The following is a 23,153-nucleotide window of genomic DNA, read 5'->3' as shown; positions in this document are numbered from 1 at the left end:
ACCATGCAGTAATGCCTACTGCATGTGCAATGTCCGGTCTGCTATGTACTACATAGTGCAACTTACCAATCATTGATCAGTATTCCTTCTCATTCAGCAAAGCTGAGTCATCCTCCTTTGATAATTTACAACCGGTCACCATCAGTGTACCAACCAGTTTGTTGTCTTCCATGCCAAAGGTCTTCAACACCTCTTTGACATACTTGGACTGAGTGGTAAAGATTCCATCTTTCATTTGGTGAATTTGTAGTCCAATGAAGAACTTAATCTCCCCTATGAGTGACATCTCAAATTCCTTTTTCATCTCATCTGCAAAATCATGACTCATCTTGTCATCTCCACCAAAAATTATGTCATCAAAAAATACCTCACAGATCAGAATCTGATCTGCTTCTGATTTCAAGTAGATATTGCTATCTTCACTTGTTCTTTCAAATCAAATCTTCACAAGATGGGAGTGCAAGCGTTCATACCATTCTCTATGTGCCTGCTTCAATCCATACATGGCTTTATGTAGCCTACACACCATGTCACTGTCTTCTGATAGGGAAAACCCATCTGGTTGCTCTATATACACCTCCTCTTCAAGTATTCCATTCAGGAATGCAGATTTTACATCTATTTGATATACTTTGAATCCCTTGAAAGCTGCATATGCAAGAAGCATTTGAACTCCCTCCAATCCGGCTACTGGAGCAAAGGTTTCTCCATAGTCTTCTCCCTCTTCTTGAGCATATCCTTTACACACCAGTCTGGCTTTGTTTCTAACCATTGAGCCATCTTCATTCAGCTTATTTCTAAAGACCCATTTGGTATCAATGACATTTTTATGCTTAGGTCTGGGTACCAGAGACCATGTACCATTCTTTTCTATCTGGTCAAGTTCCTCTTCCATTGCCTTGATCCAATCTTCATCTTTATGTGCCTCTTTGAATGTTTTAGGCTCAAATTCAGAGATCATGCAAGAGTTTTCTCTGAGCTTTCCTCTTGTAAGAATTCCTACACCCTTATCTCCTATGATCTGCTTTGGATCATGATTCAACTTTACATACCTAGGAATGATCTTGGTTGTTTCCTCTTTCTTTTCTTCTTCATCCTCATCTTCATCAGCATCAGTATCTACTGGTGTAGGAGCACAATTACTGGTACTAGGTTGTTTTACAACCAGTTCATCTACCACTTGCTCGCTGCCAGTTTCCTCAGGTTTCTCAGAGGTTTCATCAACTCTAACATTGATTCTTTCAACAATTCTCTGAGTCCTATTGTTGAAACATTTGAGAGCTTTGCTCTTTGTGGAATACCCTAGGAATATTCCCTCATCACATTTTGCATCAAACTTGCTCTGATGTTCACTCCTCTTGATATAACATATGCTACCAAACACTCTAAAGTAGCTTACTATAGGAGTCTTACCGGTACAATACTCATAAGGTGTTTTATGCTTACCCCTTTTGATCAGTACTTGGTTCATTGTGTAGATTGTAGTGCTCACCGCTTCTCTCTAGAAGGTGTGAGCAACCTTCCCTTGGATCAACATAGTTCTGGCTCCTTCAACTGCAGTCTAGTTGTTCCTCTCTGCTAGGCCATTCTGATGTGGATTCTAGGGGGCAGATAGTTGCCTCTTGATGCCGTTCTCTTCACAGTACTTGTTGAATTCACCGAAAGTGAATTCTCCTCCTTGATCAGTTCTTAGGCACTTAATCCTCTTACTGCTTTCTTTTTGAACCAGTTCTCTGAAGGCTTTGAACTTTCCAAAGGCTTCAGACTTGTCCTTCAAGAATGTGACCCACATCATTCTTGAGAAATCATCAGTAAGATTCATAAAATAACTATCTCTCTGCACACTCCTAGTTTTCATAGGACCACACAAATCAGTATGCACAAGATCAAGTAAATTGTCTGTAGTGAAAGATTTACCTTTGAAGGTTGAGGAAGAAATTTTCCTAAGTTGACACTCTTTGCACAAAGGATTCTCTGGTTTTCTCAGCATAGGCAATCCTTAACTTCCTTGATCTTACTGGCCTTCACAATATTGTCAAAGTTTACATGGTAGAGTCTCCTATGCCATATCCAGCTATCATCAAACTTAGCCATTAGACATGTACTGATATTTGCATTCAGCTGAAATAGGTTACCTTTGGTTTGCATACCAGTGGCCATCAATTCACCATTCTTTCCTTTGATTTTGTACACTCCATCTTTGAATTCCAGAGTGAGTCCATTATCATTCAGCTGGGCAACACTCAAAAGGTTGTGTCTAAGACCTTCTACCTAATACACATTATCAGCACTGCCTTTTCCACTCAGAGAGATGGACCCTCTGCCTTTTACCATACATTGTGCATCATTACCAAAACAAACCACACCACCATAATACTCTTTCAGAGATAGAAACTTACTCTAGTCACCAATCATATGGTGATAACAACCACTATCAATAATCCACTCATTGGAATTATAAAAGCGGGAGACAAGAGCCTTCTTGTCTGACACATCTTCCTTAACTGCTAGAAACACAATGTCTTCACTTTCTTCATATTCTGATTCCTCATCAGTGACACCTTCATCAACTACTACAAAACAGTTTCTCCTATTTCATCCTTTGAACTTCTTGAACTTATCTGATTTGTCCTTATTATCACCATTAGGACAATTTACAACAATGTGTCCTATCCTATTGCAAGAAAAGCATTTCAAAGGGAGCTTACCTCTATGTTTACTAGTTCCCTTAGGAAGTCTCTTCGTAAGATCTTCAAATTCCATCAGGATCTCCTCATCATCCATTTCTCTGCTTTGTCTTGGTTCACAACTGGTACTAGCTTCTTTACCCTTTCTAGATGGTGCAGCGGATGCTCTAAAGGCTGATTTAGTCTTCTGAATACTGCCATCATAATTGTTTAGCTCATAACCTATCAAATTAGCAATGATGGAGTATAAGGATACCTTTGTCTTGTCTATAGACCTCAACTCCTAAATAGCAGCAACCCTAGCAGCAACCCTTATTGCATAGACCAGTAATAAGGATCTCAAGACTTTTCTAACAATAGTGTAATCATGTATTTTACCTCCTGCACTCTTGATGTCTCCAACAATAGTTTTGATTCTTATTCCATATTGTTGAATGGTCTCTCCTTCAACCATCCACATCTCTTCAAACTTTCCCCTAAGGATCTCTTCCTTAGCTTGTTTCACATGCTCATCACCGCCATAGATATTCTCAAGAGAATCCCATATTTCTTTGGGATTGTCTTTATCCTGAACATCAATAAACTCAATGTCAGATAAACTATTGATTAGGGCTTCCATGACTTGCCCATTCTCTCGAATCTCTCTCTTTTCATCATCGGTGAGAGTATCGGTAGGGATAACATAAGCATTCTAAACATAGCTCCAGTGTTGAGCACCCATGCTTCTGACGTATATTTTCATTTTGTCCTTCCATATTTTAAAGTTATCTCTATTGAACTTTGGACCTTCCCTCTTCATCATTAGAGTAGGATATTTTCCTCAAGTGGTTAAGCTTACAGCATAGAGGACCTAGAGGATGCTCTGATACCAATTGATGAATAAATCATGAACAGTTAGTACCAAACTGGTACTGAGAGGGGGGGTGAATCATTATAGGAAAAAACACTTTCCTTGAACTAGTTTGACTGCACACACTGAACTTTGACTGGCAAGCAATAACACCGATCTAAATCAGATTACTATCGGTAAAACATAGTGAGAATGTGAAAGAAATAAATCGGTAACACTTATCTTTGCATACAATCTAATACCTCCTTTCCACTTCACCCTTATGCATAAACAAGTAATCTATCATCAAAACTATAATGACTGCTAGTTCAACATATTTTACCAATTTGACATAAAACACTGAACCATCACATGAAAGGCATCACACATGACACACTGATTTTTTCACGTGGAAACCCAATTGGGAAAAACCACGGTGGGGATGAATACCCACAAGCTACTCTTTGAACTCTTTTGAAGTCTGCTCTATTAGGAGCCTAGTCCAGTTAAAGACTATTACAATAGGTTCTGCTAGGAACTGATCCTGCTAGGGATCACCCGGTTAAGGGATGGCTAAATACCTAGTTAAAGGTTAGAACCCTGTTAAAGGTTACCTCGCAAGAGGATTTGAAGAACTCATTGAATTGAGTCACCCTGTTAAAGGATTTACACAAAATCCTATTAAAGCTACTCGGTTAAGGGATTTTCCAACTGCTAAAATGGTTAGAAGTCAATAGGTAATACATTGATCTGATAACATCACTCAATGCCAAGGCAGATCCACTTTAGCTCCTTCTCTTCTGTAATCACACTCTGCATGTATCAACATAGTTCTCCAGTCTAGCAAGAATCAATTATCTCTTCACTTGGATACACACATAACATTTTCCAACAACTTCAAAATGAAAAATATCATCGACCTTATAGGAAACAGATAGGTCAGTAGCATAAACCCTAAACCCTAAACTTTTAGGTTTAACAATTCAATCGGTTCAATCCTGACTATTAATCACACTATATTGAATACAACAGTCTTGAACAGATCTCAATATGTTCTCCAATGTTCATTCTTTGCCGCTTCAGGAAGCTAATAACTCATCATGCGCTCTCCACCATTTACAGAGACTTCACACATTCCCGAGGTAGATAGGATCAATCTCCATGCAAGATCCTCAAGGAAATCCTTCACACGCACAAGGCTGACATGGCAACACTTATCTAGTCTTCAATACAATGTTAACTCATCACAAGATGTCATCAGTTGAATCGCACAAGCTTGGAATGCATCAATTGGAAACCCTGAAGTTGATACTACCAACCGGTAGTCATGCCAAATGAAACCCCAATACAAAAATTCCATATACTAGTTCTCACCCCAACATACCGGTTCACCTTGAACAAATATACCGCTTCACATTTTCACATATATCGGTTCACATCATCATACCAGTTCATACTTCAGCATATTGACATCAATGACAACATATAATATCATCATGTCATTATGCTCAACACATATGCCAATAGAGTAAAGTTCTGAAAGTAGTAAAACAAACCGACTAAAAGTTGCCCATATTTAAACTTGTGACTGTTATCCTTTTTTATTGACTTTAGATTCAACATTAGTTGACTTCGTATCACCTCATACAGATCATAATCTACATCTTCTTTCATCATCTAGTAGGCAACGTGTACAACAACAAATGGTACACTATTCATTCGACTGTAATGAAATATCTGGTAGCCAATAACCATTGTTGCAAACTTGACTCCTTCATCTACAATGTTATTGACAAATATAGCATGACCATCAGCATTGGTCTTTGTCAACTCAATACCAGTCTCCTTCGAGATTTTCCTCAACTTACGCACTTCACCGGTTTGGCAAAAACTAGTTACTACAAGAATAGCCTCCTTGGTTATAGTATGAGACCTGTCTAAGTACATAATACCTCCATGGACATGACTAAGGATAATCCTGACACGTTCTTCCTCAAAATCTTCAAGATAATGGACTGCATTATGAAAACCCTTTTCATAAACCCTAATATATTCAATTTTGATCTTCCCATTCTTGTCACACAAATATTTAAGCTAAGAATAGATTGTTAAATATCCTAAATCTAAAATCTATATAACTTGACAAATCACCTTTAATCAAAATACCTTGGGGTACTTGAGACAATGCATTATAAGTCTCTATCTTATCCATCTCCATTGACTCCATAGCTTTAGCAGTGATAAAAAGACTTTCTACTAGTGTAGATGATGATGCCATTCTAAATAATATTGATTCGAGAGAGATATTAACAAAAATAACTTGTTCCCTTCACGCTGATAGGGTTTTCAGTTGCTCTTTTGCTTGCACACCCAATTTGCCTTTCCTTAGCTTCAATTTTGATTCAACTTTTTAATCCGTAGCACAAATCCATTCTTAATCTTCTAACAATGATTTGTTTCACTTTTCAAATGCTCAATGCTTCTTTGAATGCAAATAGGGTAAAAATGACTTAGTGAAATTGCATTATATTAACTTTATCGACTACATTAAATGCACTACCGATAGAGTGACAAGCCCTAATTACCACTTAACAAACTCGTCTTTACTGGTAGGTATACTAACCGGTTGAAAATCCTTTATAAAACCAATAGATAACAATATCAAAATTATCATATCCCAATTCAAAATGCAAAATCCACTTACTATACATTCTTCAAGGGGTTCGAAAATAGATTTACCGATATGCTCCCCTTAGGCTTTTTGAAAAGCTTAGTTTTTTGGTGTAGGATTATCCACACTAGGTGAAGGATTTGATTCTTTCAATGGCTTGTCCTCACTTTTCTTCTTCCAAATCTTATTCATCTCTGCTCTAGTCTCTTCAACATCAACCTTCTGCTTTCCTTTCTGATCTGCATTGTGATTTACCGGTTGGTTCTTCTTTGTTTTGCAAAACTTGGCAATGTGTCCCAGTTTGTGACAATGATAGCAGGCCATCCCAGATGCTCTCCAAGGTCTTGCATTACCTCTTCAAGTTCTTCTTCTGCAATTCATAGCCACATGTTCAAAGTTATTGCAAATTGTGCAAGTCACATTGATTCTCTTTTTCATCTCATAAGGACTAGACCGGTTAAAATAGGGTCTTTGCCAATTTGTGTTCCTCCGGTTAGTGATATTCCTTCTCCAATCACCAATAGGTCTTTGATTCATGTGAGGTGTAGAAATGTTTTCTCCATATCTTAATTCAACTAGTCTATGCCCATATATGTTGCATGTATAACAATAACCTTCAAAACTTCTAGGCATATACCTAGTATTAGGTCTATTACCAGTATTCTGCTTCTACAAACATTAGTAGTATGTCCTGGTTTAAGACAGTTAAAGAAAATAGGTTTGTAAGTTTTCTTACTGATAGGCTTCTTAGCCTTAGGAGAAGTTTTACCTTCATGCATGTTGCTCTTGGTATTAGAAGATTCTCCCTTCTTAGATGTATTATATCCTAACCCAGATGTATCACCTTTCATCCTTTGAGATTGGATCTATTCATCCAGCATAGATGAGCTCTTGTTGAATTTATCAAGCTTTTCATTGGCTTCTGTAAGCTCTTTGGTAAGATCTTCATTATGCTTCATAAGAGTCTCTCTAAGAGACATTGCCATCTCAAGATCTACATGTAATGCATCTTTCTCTTCTTTCACCTCATGTAAATGTTCATGCAAAGTTGCATTCTCCTACTTGATCTTAGAGATCTCATGATCTTTCTCTTTGATCAGGTCTTTAGCTGCCCTCCTTGCTTCAAGTTCTTGACTCATACGGATTGTAAGGGCTTCAAGTTCTCTCCTTAGGTTGAGTTTTTCACCATTTAGTTTCTCCACTTCTTCAGCTAGTGCATCAATGTTGTCCTCATCTGAAGAGATGTTGTCATAGATCTCCAATAATTGTTTAGTCAGTTCTCTCCTCTTTACTTGTGAAGCTTTGAATCTACCTCTCAGGGTTTCAAGCTCATCCCTAGTTTCATGAAGTACTATAGCCATCTCTCTATAACTCATATCCCCTGTAATGGCTTTTGGGTTTCCTTCCAAGCGGTTAAGCCTTAAGGAAGTTAGACTCTAATACCAATTGATAGACTTATAAAGAACTGAGAGGGGGGGTGAATCAATGATAGTAGAAACAATAACACTTTAATCCCAAATTGGTAAAACACATTTAACCAGTTTACTTATGACTTTGCATGCAATCCAAAATGTTATAAAATCATTCAAAATAAGAAAACAATTCACCATAACACAAGTATTTATATGTGGAAAACCCAACTGGGAAAAACCATGGTGAGATGGAACTCACAAGTTAACTATCTGCAGAAATAGGTAATTGACTGGTTTAGGTCTATAAATGCTCTGTTAGGAGTAGATCCTGTTAAAGATCCCAAGCCCTGTTAGGAGGTATACTTGGTTAAAGGTAACCTTAGTGGAGGATTTAGATCCAAGTTAATGAATCACCTTGTTAGAGGATTTATACAATGAAGCTTGTTAGAGCTTACCCAATTAGGGGATTTAACTGTTGTAGTGATTAGAAAACAATAGGTGGTATGATCTAGAAATAGCACATCTTTCTTGTTTAGATCCTTTTCTGCTCACTCAATACTGCAACACCGACATACTTTGCAACTCCTTCAACAAATCACATCAAATCCAACTCATAACATCACTTGTATATTGCATATGGAATAACTCATTACAATGTCTTTTTATAGACATTAGATCTCATGTCGGCTCAAGATCCTTAACACAATTTCCTAGGTTCAGTGAACCTAGACAGTCTTCATTAACATGACACAAACCTCCGGCAAAGTGTTGGTTGGTGGTAGTACATCACGACTGATGATAACTCATCACACAAACTGGTGAACTAGTTGGAACACCGATACCGGTTGAGTGTTAACTGCATCAAACTCAAAAACCAATTGTCTCCATGCACCTCCTTGTCTCTCTATTGTATCTCAAAACTGGTAACTAGTCGAATTGACCAAAACCGATTGTCTTAACTATATATACCGATTGTCTACATATACCAATTTAGACATCTTCATACCAGTTAGACTAACTTTATACATATGATACCGGTTTACAATACAAAGACTTAATAACAATACCGGTTTGACCTAACTGGTATACAAAGACAACTTTGACAATGAAAACATATGTGTGCCATCAATGAAAACACATAAATTCATCAGATACAAAAATCCTCATCATGCCAACACCAAGGTCTTCCCAACAAGACATGACAAGCACTCATAGATACAACATCACACAAGACCTCATCCCTAAAATACCCAATATGAAAATTCACTAGCCACTGTTCCTTTACTTCTAACTTTTGATCATCTTGCAACCAACTTACCTCGTAAGGACAAGGATTTTCAAGCCTCTTCAACCCAAGCTTCACTACCATCTCCTCAGATACCAAATTATCAGTACTTCCACTATCCACAATAACCTTGCAACACTTACCACCTGATTTGCACATAGTCTAGAAAAGACTCTTTCTCTGAGTAGATCCAGTATCTTCACTACTCTGCTCCATCATGACTCTTTTGAACATAAGGGATTCTCCTTTCTTTGTTGCACAATCAGTTCTGGTAGTTTCACCTTCCAATTCCTCATTTTCCACACAACTTCTTGCCATTCCCTTCTTACATTCATAAAATCTATGTCCAGTTTCTCCAAACTTGAAATATTTGCCAGGAAATTCTCTGCTGGTACTACCACGGCCTTTTCTCTATGTTTTTTGGTCTGGTTCTTTACTCCACTTAGGTTTTGATTCTTCTTCCATATTCTTCTTCTCTATACTCTTTTTTCCCCTTGAATATGTCCTTCCCTCTAGGGTTATTCAGTTGTCTTCTTCTCACCTTCTCCTTAGCCTTCAAAGCATATCGGTAAGCTTCTTCAACTATGAAAACCCTCAACATACTCATCTCATCCTGAATGTTAAATGCAAGTCCATTTATGTACCTTGTCATGCCCAAACTTTTGGGCAAAAACGGAACAACAATTTTTTATTTTTTTTAAACAACATAAACTCACAAATAGTCTACATTAAAATGAAATCAATTGAGTTTTGTCTTAACTAAGATGCAAGTAGAATTGTTTACTAGGATTGAAATAATTAACTCACTCATAGAAGTGACATTATTTAATGAGGACTAATTATTCCCTAAGAGGATCCTCACAATTTAATTAGTTAATTTAATCAACCTAATTAAATTGCCGCTAATTAAAGTCAAGGGAAAATTAAATATTTAAATTGCATTTAAATTTTTTCATGCTAATTGAATAATGATGCGAATATCTTAAATCTAAAATTTAATTAATCGAGTGCATGCAAAATTCATTATTTATATTTAGCCAATAAGGTTTCAAAATTAATAATGTGTGAGGCCCTACCCCGACTCATCCTGACATTTCTGTTATTTTCATATTGAGACTATTATGGATGCTTTATTTTATGCATTATGGATTTAGAACTTATATGATTCCATGATTTGGATCACATTGATGTATATTGATGCTTCATTTTATGCATTATGATTATGAAACTTTATATGTTGCTAGAATAGAATTATTTTGAAATGATGTTTGTCAATATTGGATTTGCAGGACTTCATTCTGATGATAGAAATAGGATGCTTATTATATGAATGGTTCAATTTTGAGGATTATGATAATTGCTTATGTGGAATCAAATTTGAATGTATGAGATATTGAATTATTATTGTCAAATGTATGAGTGTTTGATGTGCAATGGAATCCATGTGTTTAATTATATATATTTGTGATTATTTGGAATTACTAATGTGTTAATTGAGATGCGCAGGAAAATTATCCATGTGACCATGGAAATAATATGGAGAACCAAACCTAGACCTATGTATGTTTGTTAAGCCAGGGGTTGTCTATTTGGAGAGACAACACCCCATTTGTATTGTATTTTATTTGTGAAAGTAAATGATGCATGTGTGTTAAATTTATTTTATTTAATTGTGTAAACCTACAAGAGACAAATTCCATGTGTGATTTTTATATTGTATTTTATTGTGTCACTTGACACATGTGCTGATTAGTGTCATTGATTTTGACTTGTCTCTTGGAGGGAGTTTTGTTGTTACCAAATTCATTCAAACATATGAGTGTGGTCCCAAATTTTCCTTGGGTAGGGAGTCTTAGGAGTGGTCAACTTAGGTTTGACCCGTAGGTTAACTTCAATTAGGTTTCTAAGGGGTCAAATGGACTCCTAGGGTCAGTTTTAGGGCTTTTCCAAAGGTCCAAAGGGTATACCTATGGGTTAGGGGTACTTTTAAACATGTGACTACTCCCATGTGACTATTTAGTCACCTCAAAAAGTGGTTTTCCCAAGGTGAGCGAAAATTCAACTTAGAAGGCTCCTCCTAGGATAGACAACCTTCCCTTTTGGTGTCAAACTCTCTTCCCCATCCTCTCTCACCTTTTCCCTTTCTAGTTTTAGCAGCATGTAAGAGGTTGGGAAGAACAACTAGTGGGAACTCTCACTTTACCCAAGGGGTTGGGAAGAGTGAGAGAGGCCTTCTTAGGCAAGGATTAGGGACTTAGTGAGTAATCACCCACTCTCCATTGTTGGAGATTATGCAATTTTTGAAAATAGTTGTAGGATAGAATTTTTAGTTAAGGGTTGGTGAAGAGTTTGTGTGGATTTGGGCTACTCATCCCCAACTAAGTCTATCATACCTTTTGGCAGATTAAGGTTGGTTCTACTTTCTTTTAGTTATGTTGTATATGTTGTTTTGAGAAGAAAGAAATGCTTGTATGAGAAGATGTGTATATGTAATTTGCTTTGTAGGAGAAAGATGTAATTTTTCCTTCCCTTGTGCTTGTTATGTTTTCTTGTTTTAGGAGTGTCCAAGGCCTCCTACTCTTGGGAGAGTAGGATGGTCTTGGGGTGGAAGAAGTATGACAGCCTTGGGTGAGAGGCTCTCCTTATGGAGAGTGACCTCGAGGGTGTTCTTTGTGACCCTTTCTGCATAGCCTTGTGTATGCATTTGGGGGTCATAAGGGGAGAAGATATGGCTTTTATGCTTTTGGGGGGGCATAAGGGTTTGGAGATGTATTTGTTGTATTTCGATTGCCATGAGGTGGCTTGAGTTGTTCTATGCTTGCAGTCTCCCCAATAGTATTTGGTCCACTTCCACCCGTGGAAAGATCATCACAAGTTGTGGTGAGAGTGTAGCTTGGGTTGAGAAAATGTATGTTGAGTGTTTGCCCTATGTTTGTTGTGATTGTTTGTTTGTGACTGGTCTAGTGCTTGGTTCTCCAAGCTCGGGGGTGGCTTCTAGTAAGCCTAGGCTGGGAGGTGAGCTCTCCATGGTCAAGTTGTATTCTATTTGTAGGTTGCTTGGGATGGGAAAGAAAAGGTGAAGAGATTTGTTGCTGTTTTATGTTGCAGAAAAGTTTCAAAGAAAAATGTATTTATTATTGTAGCTTGCAAAAAAAAAAGGAGCCATTGTTGTATTTATTTTCCAAAAGCAAAGAAATGTATGTATATATTTCAAGTTCTGATTCAATGGGAAGGAGAGGCTAGTAGGGTTTCAATCCCATTTGTAATGTTATCTTCATTGTATTCTAAAAAAAAAATGCTTAAAAAAATGCATGATTTTACTTAGTTATTTTTGCAAAAATGAAATGCATAAGTTTTATTAAGTCCTATGGTTACCAAAAATAAAGTTGTTGCATTCATGTTGTTTTTTTTCGAAATTTAAAGTTCCTTTAATTCTTCATGCAAATAAAATTATGGAAATAGGGAATAGCATGCATATAGGCCTCTTGAGCTAAATAGAAATACTAAATGTGTTAAATAGGTTTAATCTATCTTCTAGGCTAATGTAGTTGTTATAAATTACTATTTTCTGTCATTTAATTAACTGCAGAAAAATAAATCTAATTAGTGATCCATTTCTAAAGTTAGAATCTAAGTCTTAAAAAGGAAATATATATAGATTAGAGCTTGCTGTTAATGTTTTTTTAAAATAAGAAAGAAATAAACAGAATGTTGTAATCAACAAAAAAAAAGAAGATATAAAGCATACATATTAACATATTAAATAAAATAAAAAAAAACCTTCATCTTTAGCTTACTGTCATTATTTTACCAGTTTCTGCATGATTATATAAACATAATAATACTGAAAAAAAAAAGGAGAAAACTCATAAGTTTGCTTAAGTGAGTTGTTAAAAATATATACCTATATATATCATTTAAATGTTTTATTTTGGAAGTCTATATATTCCCGAAAAAAAAAAAAAAAATAGAAATATATATACATGTTTTATATATATATATATAAAACGTTGATTTTATTCCTTTTAAAACATAAAAAAATATATATATAAAAAAAAACAAATTTAAAAATATCTTTGCGGCTGTGCATACCCCTCGGCCCTGCGGAAACCTCACGCAGGCGAGGGCAGGGAGGCACCCCCCGCGCTATGGGCGGCGACCCCCAGCGGCGGCCGCAACCCACAGATGAGGAAGCCTCGACTCCCCCTTGTAGGCAGTGCCCCGCAGCGGTGACGCAACCGATCTGCGGGCCGCATACCACAGCGATGGCCTTGGCCACCTCTGCAGGCCGTGACCCGCAGGCACGGCTGCGGCCGTCCCTGCAGGGAGCCCCCATGGAAAAACCATAGCTCCCCCTCTCCCCTTCCCTTGTAGTCACTCGGCTTCGGCCGTACGCAGACTCTAAACCCTCGCCGTGACAAAAAAATGATGCCTCCCATGGCCGCCATCCCCAACACAAACCTGCACACACACAAAAAAAAAAAACATGCACCCTCTTACACAAAGCCCTAACCCAATTTTCGGGTTAGGGCAAAACACACAAAAAGATTATAAAATAAAAAAAATGTGTGTGGGTAGAATGGAAAGTTTAGGGTTGTTTCAAAAGAAAATGTATATGCAACCCTAACCCAATTTCGGCTTAGGGTTAGCATATGGACTTTTGGATTTCTTTTAAAAGTAAATTAAAAAAGAAAAGAGAACCCCTTTATCCTTTGAATATATATATATATATATATATATATATATATATATATATATATTACATTCTCTCACACTTACCTATATATATAAATATATATATGTCTTAGATATATAGTTATCTACACACGCACACACACACACACACACACACACACACACACATATATATATATAAGTAAAATTTTATATTTATAAGGACATAAAATAGTTAATCGTAAATTAATTAATTCACTTTCAATTTTTATATGTATGTAGAAGCATTTTAATAAGATGTTTTAAATTTAAACTCTTTGGGAGGTTAACCTTTAGGGAATTAAAATGACATTTGTAAGTCAAGATGGCCCCCTTTAAATTTTAATTTTTAAGGTATTTTAATTAATGAAAATTTTGCTTAATAGGTTTATTTAATCTAAGAGCCAGGGCAAATTAATTTAGACCCTAGGCAATTAGAGGACTTTATGAGGATTATTAATAACCCTTATCAATTAATTTCGAGAATTATCCATTAAGTGAGTTTAATCATTTATTAATGGGAGATAATAATAATTCTTTTGGAGAATTATTATCCCGCTTTTAACTTAGATGATTTTTGCCTAATTGATTTATTTGTTAGACTCACTCAAACATAGTTAAGACTAAACTAGTTTTGCATTATTTTAATAAGTTAGTTGTACTAGGTTAAGTATTAAAAAAAAAAATTATTTCGTTTGTGCCCAAAAGTTTGGGCATGACGTAATGTTATTTGCCAAATAAATCTAATTTATACTATAGCCAATTTAATTTCTCCTAAACCTTCAAATTTTGACGATTAATAACCTGGCCAAAATTGGCTTTATAGGTTAAAATTTCAAATAAAATAATTAATAATTCTCATTTACAAATTCCCCCCAAATTAAATTTAACTTGACGTCCATATTTAATTAAATACAAAAATTATCTATATAGTTTCCCTAGTTAAATAAATTAATAAAATTATGCGATTAATGTAACTATATAACATTAATCTCCATTTCAAATCCTATATAAAAAAAAAACTATATTAAAATTAATTTTCCCCCTAACCAAATAAGGAGTTTTAATTTAATAACACATATAGCTAAAATTAAATGGGGGGGAGTCTTTTTTTTCAAAATTTTAAAAAAATACTTCCGCCTCTTCTTATTTTAATTAATATTTTAAATCTCAACCCTAATTAGGGATGAGAAATATCTTCTCCTATATTTTATTTAAGATCAACTTAACAATCCCCCTTTTTTTTATTATTATTATTTGCTAACCCTAACCTAAATATGGGCTAGGGTTGCATTTCTAAGTTTCTTTTTTATAATTTAAATGCTAACCCTAACCCAAAATTGGGTTAGGGTTGCATATTTTCATTACCTAAGAATTCTTTTCTTTCTCTTGCCTTTACCCTAACCCAAAATTGGGTTAGGGTTTATTATTTTATTTTTTTGTGTGTGTATGTCTTGTGTGTTTTACAAGGTACGGAGGAGGCGGCGACTGAAAGGGAGACGGGTGGGGTTTGAAGGCGGAGCCACCCGAAGGGAGGAGGGAGATCCATAGAGGAGGTTGCAGAGGTACATCGAGACGCCATTGCAGGTAACGGCCCGCAGTGATGCCGAGGCATCCTTGTGAGGCGCGGCTCGCAGTGGCGTCGCGACATCCCTGTGGGGTGCGGTCTGCAATGGCGGCCAAGGCCGCCCCTATGGAAAATTGCCTGTAGTGGCGCCTCTATGGGCTTGGGCCGCCGAGGGGCTCCTGCGTGGAGCTTCGGCTCCACGGGACCCTCAGGTGGGGTTTCTTCAATTTTTTTTTTTTGTAATTAATTTTTTTTAAATATATATATATATATATATATATATATATATATATATATATATATATATATATTTTAGAGATTTTTAATCTCTTTTTTTTTTACATGCAGGAAATAGCTAAATAGTGACAGCATGTAACAGATACACATTCACTTCCTTTTTTTAATACAAAATGTGATCTAGTTATCATGTATACAATATTCATTTAGCTAGATTAAATAAGTTATATTATGCAGTATTAACAACCTTATGACTGTCAGTTGTAATAGTTTGAAAAACATATCAACCAGTTCATTTCTTCCTTTAAAAATAGTCATAAATCTATTTGCAGATCTTTGGTTTTCTAAGTTTGTGTATGCATAAATTTTCCTTTGAAACACATGACAATAGGCTAACAGGTTTATCTACAACATTCCTTTTCTCTTTAACTTCTAACAGTTAACTATAGGGAAAAGTAAATTTGTCTACCTTAACTTTCTAATTTTTTTTGACATAGAAAATGATAGTAGTAAATACAAATTCAGCAATATTTAAATGTTACATAAAACACTTAAAACATTATCATTTCACTTTTTTCTTGTTTTTTTGACATAGAAAATGACAGTAGTAAATACAAATTCAGTAACATTTAAATATTACAAAAAAAACTTAAAACATTATCATTTCTTTTTCTGCATCTTTTGATTTATTTTTTTACAAATTACAAAGATAATAGATGATAGATTGAAGTTTAATGACAGATTTAAATAAAATACATTTTTCCTATAATGGATAGATTTCAGATAAAAGAAACAACATTAACATTACAGCCTTTCATTCACAAACACTTTTCTCATAAGAACATTTTAAATACAATAGTCAACTTTTATAATGAGGGTAATACCCCAATTGGTCTCTCATTCCTAATAATGATGACTTAGATAAAATAATGCATTTCTTCATACAAAAATAAATACAATATAAATATCCTCACTTACATTTCTGCAACTCAAATATAATATTACATTCCCTATTCTTTCCTTTTTAACAAATTACAATATTACATTCTTTTTCTTTCTTTCTGCAACTCCTAGCTTTCTTTTCCAAGCAACTTGCATTCAAAATTTAAGGTTGTGACCATGGGGTTCTCACCTTGCAGCCTAGGCTTACTAGAAGCCACCCCCAAGCTTGGAGAACCAAGTCCTAGATGGGTTACACTAAAGCAAACACAAACAAGCAAGGGGAAAAACTCAAACAGACACATTCCCATCCAAGGCTAAACTTCATCACATAATGTGATGTTTACAAGGGTGGAAGTGGACCAAGTAACTTTCAGGAGAACTGCAAGATAGTAAATCATAGCCAACTCATGGCAGCCAAGAACACAACAAAAATCATCTTAACCTTACATCCTTATGACCCCCAAGGCATACATGCCATATTTTCTCCCCTTATGACCCCCCGAATGCATAAACAAAACTATGCAGCAAGGGTCACATAAATAAACCCTTAATATCACTCTCAAAATGAGAGCCTCTCACTCTAAGCCTGTCAATTTCCTTCCACCCCCAAAACCATCCTACCCTCCCAAGGGTAAGAAGGCCTTGGATACTCCCAAAACACAAGAAAAGCATAAACAAAAATAAGAGGAAGATCACATAATATTTTCACAAAGGAAAGAGCAAGGGAAACAACATTACATTGAACCAATCCTACAAACAGATTTCAAATAACAAAGTAAGAAAAGCACCAACCTTGAATCTGCCAAGGGGTTTCTAGGGATAGCTTGGAGAAGAGCAGCCCAATTCCACAAATCTTTTCTGCAACACTTAGCAAAAATTCCTATTCTAAAACTATTTTTTCTCCCAAAATTGTCAAAATCTCCAAAGATGGAGAGTGGGTGATTAACTCACTAAGCCTCAATCTCTAGCCTAAGAAGGCTTCTCTCACTCCTTCCAACGTCTTGGATAGAGTGAGAGGCTCCCATTGGTTGGTCTTCCCTAGGTCTTACACACTCCCTAACCAAGGCACCTCAAGAAGAGGAATGAAATGGGGAAGAGGAATAACACCTACCAAGAAGGTCATCTAACCAAGCATGGCACTCCTAAAGATGAAATTCGACCATCTAGGAAAACCCACTTTTTTGGGTGGTTAAACAAGCCCTAGGGGAAAGACACATGGTCAAATTTGGCCCTCACCCACAGGTACCCCATGAGGCACAATAAAAATGCCCCAAAACTGACTCTAGGAGTTGATTTAACCCTTTGAAAGTCCACCTAAAGTTAACCTATAGGTCAACTCTGAGTTGACCCTCCTTATGGCTCACTATCCTAGATTTCTTAGAACCTTCAAGGATAATTTGGAAAATATATCAATTAAACAAAAAGTAAATCTCTCAAAAAGGTGACATGACAATTGCCAACATAACATACAACATATGTGTCAAGTGACACTACAAAATAATTCCACATCACAAATGAACACATGGCAATTGTCTCTTGAAAGATTTAAACAATTCAATAATTGCAATTTACACACATGCAACATTTACATTTACGAATAAAATACAATACATACGGGGTGTTGTCTCTCCAAATAGATAATCCTTGGTTTTACGAACGTACATAGGCCTAGGCTTGATTCTCCATAATGTTTCTATGGTCACATGGATAATTTCCTAGCATCTCAATTACACATCAGTACTTTCCAATAGTCTCATATAATATTAAACGACATAAATAAGGATACACATCAATCACTCTGCATACAATTGACATCATACAATTCAATTTCCCATATATCAAAGCAAATTCACATAAGCAATTATCATAATCCTCATAATTTTTAATCCATTCATAAGATATGCATCATATTTCTAGCATCCTGATAAAGTCCTGCAAATCAAATAATGACATACATCATCTCAATATTATCCTATTCTAGAATCATATAAAATTCTATATCCACAAAGCATAGAAATGAAGCATCAATATATCAATGTTATCAAATTCCTAGGATCATACAAAGTTCTATATCCATAATGCATAAAAATAAAGCATCCATAATAGCTCCAACATGAAAATCACTGAAATGCTAGGATGGGTCGGGGTGGGGCCTCACACCCTCCCCCTCTAGGCATGAACTTCCTCCTAGAGTTCATCAAAAGGATGAGGATACTGTGATCTCATACATGCTACATCCTCCCATGAAGCTGTAATCTCATCATAGCAATCCCATTGGATCCTAACCTGGTCCAGCAAGCCAAAATGCAAATGGGCTCCAAAGCTAGCTGCCCGTTTGACTTCACCTGCAAGGCATCCCAATCTAAAATATGAGACTCATCATAGATATACTTCCTCAAAACTGAAACATGAAACACATCGTGGATGCGTGACAGACTAGGTGGCAAAGCTAGGCAATAAGCAACTGGTCATATCCTCTCAAGGATCTCAAATGGTCTGACAAAGTGAGGTGCGAGCTTAGAACCCTTTCTATAACAGATTGGACTCTAATGCAACCGCACTCTTAGAAAAACTCTATCCCTAACCATGTAACTCTGGTCTATCCTCTTTGCATCTGCATACTTCTTCTGCCTATCCTGTGCCTCTCTAAGGTGTTGTCTAATCAAAATTACCTGCAACTCCATATCACGAACCCTCTCAGGACTTATGGCCACTCTATCCTCAATACGGTCCCAACTCAAAGGTGTCCTGCAAGGTTTGCCATACAAAGCCTAAAAAGGTGGCATCCCCAAAGACGTGTGATGCCCATTATTATAGGAAAATTCTACTAAATGAAGGTACTCCTCCCATCTAGTCTGATGATCCATGATGTACATGTAGAGCATATCCTCTAACACTTGGTTAACTCGCTTTGTCTGTCCATCCATTTCTGGATGATAGGCAGTGTTGAAATTGAGCTTGGTGCCCATTGCTACCTGTAATGCTTTACAAAAGGAAGAAGTGAAGAGGGAATCCCTGTCAGAAATAATCTTGCGTGGAACACCATGAAGCCTGACAATGTCTCACAAGAATACCTATGCCACTACTGGTGCTATGAAGGTAGTCCAGACTGGTGAGAAGTGGGCCACTTTGGTCAACTTGTCAGCACCATGGCGATGAGATGACATGGGAAGACCAATGATGAAATCTATGGATATAGTATCCCACTTCCACTCTGGTATAGCATGAGACTGGAGAAACCCACCAGGATAGCGGTGCTCCACCTTGACTCTCTAACACTCAAGGCATCAGGCTACTAACTCAGCAATAAGCTGCCGCATACCTGGCCAATGATATAACTGCCTCAAGTCTGCATGCATCTTCTTAACCCCAGGATGCGCTGCATAAGAAGCTCTATGAGCCTCCATGACAATTAACTCTCGCAATCCCCCAGGAGAAGGTACATAGATGCACCCTCTATGGCGTAATAGTCCACCAGACTCTAAAGAGTAATCCACATACTTCCCCTCCAAGGTCTCTTGAGATTGGATCCTCTGACAAACCTCTAGATACCATCCATCCTCTGGCAACAACTGCAATATACAGTCTCTCAAATTTGTGCTCATAGATATGGAGTATACCTCATGTCATCTCCTACTCAAGGCATCTACAACTATGTTCTCTTTCCCCTTGATGTAGTGGACATCAAAATCATACTCACATAGAAACTCCATCCATCTCCTCTAACGGACATTAAGATTAGGCTAGGTGAAGATGTACTACAAACTCTGATGGTATGAATGAAGTTCGAAGTGATGACCCAAAAGGAAGTGTCTCCACCTCACAAGTGCATGTACTATTACTGCAAGCTCTGGGTCATGCGTAGGGTACTTAAGCTCATGAGTCTTAAGTTTCCTAGACTCGTAAGCTATAACTTGACCCTCCCACATAAGGACTACTCCTAACCCATCCAAGGAAGCATCTGTGTATACCATGAAATCAGCCATGGGGTCTGGCACAATGAGGATAGGTGCACTAGTGAGTGCCCTTTTCAGATCTTGAAAATCCCTCTCACACCTCTCTGTCCACTCGAATTTCTTTCTCTTTTACTGGAGGGATGTAATGGGATGTGCAACTCTGGAAAATCCCTCAATGAAGTGTTTGTAGTATCTGCAAATGCCTCAAGGATGGGATGATCATCTAGGGAAGGTTCCTTCTCATTTTCTTCCTCTCTATCACTGATGGTGATAGCAAACAACTGGCATCCCTTTCGCATGCTCTTCTTAAGCTGCATAGCGGAAATCATACAAAGAGACACAGGCCTCTAAATCCCAGTGATTTCTATGGGAGCACCATGATCATCCTCACACTTGATCTTTTTTAGGCGACAATCCATCTTGGCTCTGTGGGCGTAAAGCCAATCCATGCCAAGTACGATGCCATAAGATCTGAGTGGTGTAACTCTAAGGTCTACTAAGGTGGTGGTATTACCAATCTGGAGCAGACATCCCCTAACCTCCGAATCCACTGACACTCTAGCCCCTGATGCTAACTCCACTTCCCAACTGACATCTTGCCTAACTGCCACTAGCCTATAATGCTCCACAACCAATAGAGATATAAAGGAGTCAGTAGCTCCTGAGTCAAATAATATAGAAATACTGATACCTCTGATCATACTTGCAACCTCAATGACTGTGGCCTGGGGCTCTTCCTGGCGGTTGTCAACTACTCCAAAGACCCTATGGGACTTTCCCATATCTCCAACTATAGGCTCTGATGCTGCCATCCTCTGACTACCTGCCATCTAACCCTGCAGACACTCTCTCACCATGTGCCCCATGGCTCCATATGTGAAACAAGCACTGCATGCCTGAAACTATGCGCCCTGAGGCCTAGAGAAAGGCTACCCACATGTCCTGCCTGAACCATTGAACCCACCCCTAGAGGACTCTTGAGTCCGTGTCGGAGGTGTGTATGTAGCCTATGCTCTCTAGTCGCGCTCAAGACCCTATGAATGCCACTACTTGGGCTTGGAGCCCTGCTGTCCCTATGGGGGCCTCTACCTCTAACTCTGTTGTGATTGTTGTAGAGGAGGGGGTTTATAGGACCCCAATGCATTTCTACGGTTGCCTTGCCAGTGGGGTTTCTGAAACCCAAAAGACTAGGGTGTCGGGTTTCGGTTCTAAAACTGATCCCTCATGTTCTGTGGCCTGACTTGAATCTCCTCGGCTATCAAGGTCTTCTCCACGACAACCCTGAAGGCTCCCTAGAGTGGCCATCCTCACTGGTCCTTCCATCCCGGCATTAAGTCCTTGATAAAATGGTTGACAATAATCTTCTCGTCCTTCAGGTAATCTACATAAGGTAGGAGCTCAATGAACTTGCTCTCGTATTGGTTCATTGAGAGACCCTTCTACTGGAGGTCATGGAACTCATCTATCCTACACTACCTAAAGTGCTCTGACAGGTATCTCTCCCTAAACCTTTCTGTGAAGATCTCCCATGTGAGGGTATCTGCAGCTAGACCATACTTGTATTCCTCCTATCTCTACCATGTGGAGGTCATCGCACTCAAGAGGTGGACTATAACTCGTGCCTTCAGATTGCTTTTGTAAGAATGCAATTCGAAGCACCAACCTAGGCTCAAAAGCCAAGCCTCAACTTCTACCTCGTCGGTAGATCCCCCAAAAGATAGTGGCTAGAGGCACAAAACCTCTCTGATCAGATCTCCTGGTTCTCGACGTGTTTTCTCAATATAAATAGGTGCGACTACTGGAGGTGGTCTAGGTACATGAACAGACTCAGGCTCATGCTCAACTTGGCCCTCTAAGGAATTAGGAGGTGGACTCCTACTTTGTTTCCTATCTGCTGATCTAAGGCTCCTTGATTTCTAGTTTTCTACATGACGGTCAACTGCTGGAAGTCTATCTTGCACTATCCCAATCAGGTTCTGAAGTGCTAACAAGATGTCTTGGTTTGGGTCAACTGGGGGTTTGGGAGGGGCCTTTGGGTTCCCTTCCAGAATTGGTTCCTCCCTATCAACATCTTCATGTGCCATACGTGTATGCCTCAGACCCCTTCCGCACTTGCAAGCTTGTCGCGTAGTCGGAGGCATCCTTATGAGAAAATAAAATAAAATAAAATAAATAAATAAGTTTTGTGGAAAATTTTAATTAATTAAATAATCAAAGAAAAACATAATGGAGAAAGGTTCCTAGTGATGGAAACCTTGCTCTGATACCAAAATGTCGTGCCCAAACTTTTGGGCAAAAATCGAACAACAATTTTTTTTTTTAACAACATAAACTCACAAATAGTCTACATTAAAATGAAATCAATTGAGTTTTGTCTTAACTAAGATGCAAGTAGAATTGTTTACTAGGATTGGAATAATTAACTCACTCATAGAAGTGACATTAATTAATGAGGACTAATTATTCACTAAGAGGATCCTCGCAATTTAATTAGTTAATTTAATCAACCAAATTAAATTGCCGCTAATTAAAGTCGAGGGAAAATTAAATATTTAAATTGCATTTAAATATTTCCGGGCTAATTGAATAATGATGCGGATATCTTAAATCTAAAATTTAATTAATCGAGCAGACACAAAATTCATTATTTATATTTAGCTAATAAGGTTTCAAAATTAATAATGTTATTTGCCAAATAAATCTAATTTATACTATAGCCAATTTAATTTCTCCTAAACCTTCAAATTTTGATGATTAATAACTTGGCCAAAATTGGCCTCATGGGTTAAAATTTTGAATAAAATAATTAATAATTCTCATTTACAAATTCCCCCCAAATTAAATTTAACTTGAC

General features: G+C 37.3%; 1 long non-coding RNA gene across 1 annotated transcript; it reads left to right on the top strand.

The window, feature by feature from the left end:
• The first annotated feature begins 15,171 nt into the window (after positions 1 to 15,171).
• LOC131856091 (uncharacterized) lies at positions 15,172 to 15,734 on the top strand. The gene is made up of 2 exons (XR_009358206.1): positions 15,172 to 15,376; positions 15,513 to 15,734. It is a non-coding gene; the product is annotated as an uncharacterized LOC131856091 (long non-coding RNA).
• Positions 15,735 to 23,153: the final 7,419 nt, after the last annotated feature.

The sequence above is a fragment of the Cryptomeria japonica genome, chromosome 1 (genome assembly GCF_030272615.1).
Source record: "Cryptomeria japonica chromosome 1, Sugi_1.0, whole genome shotgun sequence".
Lineage (NCBI taxonomy): Eukaryota > Viridiplantae > Streptophyta > Pinopsida > Cupressales > Cupressaceae > Cryptomeria > Cryptomeria japonica.
This window is presented reverse-complemented; position numbering and strand designations above follow the sequence as displayed.